The sequence below is a fragment of the Sminthopsis crassicaudata genome, chromosome 1, assembly GCF_048593235.1.
Source record: "Sminthopsis crassicaudata isolate SCR6 chromosome 1, ASM4859323v1, whole genome shotgun sequence".
Classification (NCBI taxonomy): Eukaryota; Metazoa; Chordata; class Mammalia; order Dasyuromorphia; family Dasyuridae; genus Sminthopsis; species Sminthopsis crassicaudata.
In genome coordinates this window covers 167,028,486-167,034,553 of record NC_133617.1, presented here as the reverse complement: position 1 = coordinate 167,034,553, position 6,068 = coordinate 167,028,486, and the positions used below count along the sequence as shown (strand labels likewise).

The window sequence follows — 6,068 nt, the reverse complement described above, 5'->3', positions numbered from 1 at the left end:
ATTTTATTCACAAACATATATCTGTATATATGTACATATATGTGTGTATAATATATGTGTATGGTCATATGTATGACATCTTCTCAACATAGGCACCCTGAGAATAGGGATTGTTTCATTTTTGCCTTTATATTCTCAGCACCTAGCACAATGCCCCGTACATAGTAGACATTTAATAAAATGCTATTTCATGACATATTGATTCTTGATCCTCTTCACTACAAGATTTCCTATATATAATAATTTTCTGTATGGATAAAAAGTTTATGATAAAAATTTAATACCATAAGTTCCTTAAGGACAGAACATTTATCATCAGCCTTTTTGCACTGGTGCTTTAAGCAAAATAGGAACTCATTAGTTGTTTGGTGTTGATAAATTTAAATTTCTGGACTCAAGGGCTCACAATTCAGTTTATTATTGTTTAGTTGTTTTCAATCATGTCCTACTCTTCATGACTCATTTGGGGTTTCTTGGCAAAGATTGGTTTGCCACTTTTTTTTTTCCAGGGCATTTTACATATGAGGAAGCTGAGGCAAAGAGTTAAGTGATTTGTCCAGGGTCATTCACCTAGTGTCTGAGACCAGATTTGAACTCAGGAAGATGATTCATCCTAGCTTAAGGTCTGGCACTCTATCCATTTTACCACCTAGTCATGTTACTTCAAAAACAAATTTTTTTAAAGCTTCAAAATTTTTTGAAGAGGAATCTTTGTCAGATCAACACTCCTTTATTGTGCAAAGGAAACCTCCTTTTTAGAACCATAAACATTGTAAAGGATGGTAAAGGATGAGTGGTAGCTTAAGCTCATAGTTTTTAGGTGTTCTCTTGGGTCATTATTTTCCAACAAGACAGTGAAATAGGTGAAGGAGGGAGATGGAATCATTGTGATTATGTTAAGTGAAGAGAGGAAGATGGGTATTGTAAGTGTGCCTATAAAAATAAAAAGGGGATGTAGTTATGCATTGGGGATGGACCTATAGATAATGAGAGGAATAGCTGGTTGATCTAGATGAGATATAGATAGGGCTTTCGCTTCTCAGGACAACTCAGAAAGCAAGTTCTCTCCCAGATTAATGTGGATTGGGAAATAATGTGTTTAACTATCATACTCTAAAAAAGAGTGGAGACAGGGAATAGGGAAATGCTTTTATCTTCTGTCATCTCTTCCTTTCCTCTGTACTTCCATCTTCATCCTATCCCTAAATCCCCAGCTACTAAATTAGGAGTGTACAGGGTGGTTCCAGATGGAATGGAGTTAGATTCTCCTCTTAGCAGCCTGCTTTGGGCTCTAGGTGCCTCACACAAAATGGTCACAAGCTTTTCCAGCAGCTGTTCATGTTAGCTGGGGTGTAAGGAGACTGGAAATATTTCCACGGACAATAAATCTCTCCAGCCAATGTGGTATATTAATAGCTCACCAGCCTGTGACATATTTACGATGTCTGACAATGACAACATCTCACTTTTTTTTTTTTTTTTGAGAGAGAGAGAAAGAGGAAATGACTCTACTAGCTCCTTTGCCCCTCATGTGGCCCATCCCCACCCCCATTTCCCATGCCCTGTGAAGTTTTCCTTTGTTGATTAGGAAAGGGATTCCTGAGGGCATTACTTTCAGTCAAATTGCTCATTCCATGCTTTCTCATTTTGAGAGTATCTGTATTTATTCTTGGATTTTCAAAGAATAGGACTATTTTGCTAGTCCTGCACCTTTATTTTTTGGCTTTGAAACCTAATTGAAAAAATTTTATGTTATGAAATGATATAACAGTATAGCTCATAAGTGACCACTGTATTCTTTTGAGTTCTGTTGTATTAATATTTAGAATTGCATTTCAGGAGTCTTTTTATTTTCTTTTCTCTTTCTTTGGTCCCTCCGTGATAGCAACTTCTATTCTAAACAAATTTAAATATTGATTTCTCTTTCCTTCTCTCACATTTCTACCTTACTCTGCCTTGAAAAGGAAAAGGAATACTTCTTGGGTGGTAGGAGAGAAAAGGGGAGGTGTTAGAAGAGGCTCAACTTGTGATTTCCTGGTACTTGAGTCCTATATCAATACATACTGGAAGCTTCTGGTTCCAGAGTTCAAGGATTAAGGATTCTTTCATCGGAAAGAATCTCTCTCTCTCTTTTTAGATTATACTAGCTCCAAATGGGCAGTTCAGTGACACAGTCCATGGAGTGCTGGGTCTAAAGTCAGAAAAACCTGAGTTCAAATGTGATCTCAGACATTTATTTACTAGCTGCATAACCCTGCTTTCCTGAGTTTCTTCCTCTGTCAAGTAAGCTGGGGAAAGGAAATGGCAAACCACTCCAGTATTTTTGTCAAGAAAAACCTTAAATGGGTTCATGAGGAGTTAGAAACAACTGAGCAACAACAATAATAAGCTCCTGAAGAGCTGCAAAACAATCCTACTGGATTTAGGTTGGTCTAGGGGTGAGGATATATCTTTATGCCAGCAGGATCCACAAAAACAATTTAATGCCTGGAGGTGTACAAAAAGCTTAGGTTTTGTGTTTATAAACACAGACTGTCTTCTCCTCTCATGCCATTGACTCACCCATGATTCCCATATGCTAGCAGCCACCTTGGAATAGTGCCCTAGCTTGGTGATCCCATGTCCAAAGGAATTCTCTCCACTTTCTCCTTGGCTTATGCTGCTTCCCTCCTCCCCTTTTCTGCTTCTTCCCTCTTCCCAGTCAGCTGAGGCAGGATCTGAGGGGGGAAAGCAGGACTCCTTCAGGAGATTTTCTTTTCTTGCTTCTTCTCTTTTCGCATCACCTCTGGGGTCCGTTTCATTGCATTTCTCTTACCCCTTTAGCCTTAAGTTTCCCCCACTACCTAAGATGAAATGTTCAGTAAAGATTGATCTATTCTGCTTTTCCTTTGAAATGAAGATGAATTTTCTATCCTTTGTACACACTAAAGTCTACTAGTACCTATGTGAGTTTTTCTTTGTAGTGAAAAAGGAAAGGGGTAGGTAAGCATGGAAATGAGACTCTCAATCTTGTTTCTTATTATTGGTGGCAGAAAATCCCCCAAAGGCTGTGTGCTTACTTTAGAGACAAGAGATTAGGAAAGAGAAAGCTATAAATCTAACTTTTGTCACACAGTGGAGCTAGGAGGTAACAGGTGGTAAGCCATGAAAAACAGGTAGACCAGCAATCCAATCCCTAGGGACCATGGAAGAAAGAAAAAGTGGGTCATTCTGAGAAGTGTATCTGGAGATTACAAGACAACATCTGATCTCACAGTCATTGAGGTAGAAGGGAGGATTGGGAAGGATACAGTCCTTTGTGTGGGAGGCCTAGGGAAGATGATTTGGGTGAGCATTAAAGGAGAAAGAAATTGGTGATTGGGAAATAATGTGGTACAGTAGAAAGAGGGATAGATTTAGAAGCAGGTGCCTGGAGTTCAGATCTCCGTACTGCTTACTACTTGGGTTGCTTGGGCAAGTCACCCTTTTTATGACGCTATCTTCTGTAAAATGGCAAGGTTAGCCTAGATGATCTCTAAGTAACATTTTGGTGGAAGTTCTGCATCTTACCTAGCAGAATGGAGGAATTGAGTGAAAATGTCACCTTCCTTATCTTCTAGACTCCTTTTATCCTAGACCTTCACCTGCCTCCAATTAATCTTTCTGCTCTCTACCAGCCTCACCTGGGCCTCTGCTTTAGGCTATTTAGGCTGTCACAAGTGGCCTGCAGCCAGGGGAGTCCCTGCTACCACTTCCTGACAGATGGAGAGAGTGAAATAATGGGGAGTCCCCTCTACTACTATTAGAATTGAGGGAAATGTGTTCTTGGCCTGTATTAGAAATCTTGAGTATAATTTCCTATAAATTTTTCTATACATATTAGTTATGTTTCCATAGTACTCTTATGGCTCAGTTCCATTAAATTAAAAAGACTTTTATGGGGTGGCCTGGAAACCTATCTACTGTTTATATCACTAGTTCTATAGGAAAACACATTCTAGATTTTAGATAAAGCCCAAGTTCGGCACTACATGAATTTTTTTTTGCCTGTTCATTTTTTTTTAGTAGAATGACTAAAATAGATTAATTTTTCCTATATTCTTCAAGAAGCTTTGATTTAATCAATTCTATTATCTATACTCTTGTTACTTCTTTCAGTACCTTAAGGATTTGTAATTGTGTGTATATGGGAATTTCCTCCACTGGTACAGACTGAAACCTTTTTCTAGCTTCATAGGTGATCTTCAAGAATATTTGTGGCTCAGAATTTCTTTACTCCCTGCTATCACCCTGGTGATGAATCTGTCCAAATAGTCCATTCCTGGGCCTGTATTCAAAACTTTTTTCCCCCTTGGTAAGATATATCAAAATTGTCTTCTGTGAATTAGGCTGTAAAAATTTAGACTTCAGTGGAGGACTCTAGACTATCTCCTTTTGTTATAGATGCAATTTTTTTTTTAATCAAAAGGACAAGTGGGAGGGAATTTCAGATTGGCAGGTGTGGGTTCAGTATCAGGAAAAACTGCCTAACAATTAGAATACTCAAATAAAAGAATAGGCTGCTGGGTGGTACAGGATTTACTCTCACTGGTTGAGGCTGACCTAGAGGATGATGTACAAGTGATGTTTGTTTAGGTTGTGTGTCAGGTAAAATTAGCTTTGAAATTATTTCTGTAGGATCATAGATCCTAGAAGCTCAAAGAGGTTAAAATACTCAGCCAAGTTTACACAGGTAATAAGTAACAGAACTACAAATTAAACTCAGATTCTTTTGCTTTAAAGCCAATACTCTTTCTAGTGAACCACATTGGACGCCCCCCCTCCATTTCCCTGCCTATTCTGCTATGAGACTATTGTATTCTTCTGTACTTCTAGAATTCATTTAGAGCTAGGTTAATTTTCTGCTATATGTTTGTGATGGCTAGGAGAATCACAAGGAAAAGGAACAAGGTATTTAGAACTAGAGATGATGTGTAAGGTTGGAAAAACAAAAAAGAGCTAAAGGAGAATTTGAGTTGCAAGTATCTTGGAAAGGACAAGATGAAAATCAAGGTATCAATTATTTTGGTGAAGGATAGGATCACATTCTACAGTGTAGAGGGATAGGTCTACAAAAAATGGATGGTTGTGCCAATCTCAGGGATTCTATAAAACATTTGAAAAGAGAATATATATTTGAGAAAGTTATGGAAAGGATGATAAAACCACTTCAGAAGATACTCTGCAGTTGGTGTTGACCACCTTTGCTTTCATCATCCAAGGAAAGGGGGAAGGGTCCTTCATTGAGCTAAAGGATTAGCATCATGGTTCACCACATGTACAGTCAGGAATTGAGATAGCAAAAGTACTTTTTTATTGTATGATGGCATATTGGGTATGAACAATTGTTGTTTTTTATTGTTCCAGTCATATTTGACTCTTTGTGACCCCATCTGGGGTTTTCTTGGCAAAGATACTGGAGTGATTTGCCATTTCCCTCTCTAGCTCATTTTACAAATGAGGAAACTGAGGCAACAAGAGTAAGGGACTTGCCCGGGAGTCACAAAACTAAGTGTCTAAGGCTGGATTTGAACTCATGAACATGAGTCTTCTTGAGTAGAAGTCCAGCACTCTATCTACTGCTTTACCTAGCTGCTCTACATGTCACTGAGCTATCTTAATAGAGAGCTAATAATTTATAGGTACACATTCTACTATAATTTTGACTAGTGTAAATTTGACTCAATATAAATCAGGTTCTTAACAATTTCATCAAGAAAAGAATGAGATCCTAAAGATTAAGAGATGCCTCTGTCCTAAGATTTATAGCAGATAGAACTTTGGATTTGGTATCAGCGGTCCTGAGCTTTCATCTGAGAACTGCTCTTTTCTAACTGTGTGACCTTGAAATATCGTCTTCCTGTCTTTAGGCCTCAGTTTCTTCATCTATAAAATGTAAAAAGCTATCAAATGAAAGCAGTAGACAAGAAAGTGTTTTTCAGCTCTACATTCTATATTACAATAAGAAATAAGCTGTGAATCCAAATGAGTAGTATTGCGTATTATATTTCCTGGATTTAGGCTTTTAACTTTATACTTACGTATTTCTT

General features: G+C 37.9%; 1 protein-coding gene across 1 annotated transcript in view; it reads right to left on the bottom strand.

The window, feature by feature from the left end:
• Positions 1 to 6,068, bottom strand: part of LY86 (lymphocyte antigen 86) — a 217,853-nt gene that overhangs the window by 30,741 nt on the left and 181,044 nt on the right. The gene's annotated exons all lie outside the window — the stretch shown is intronic.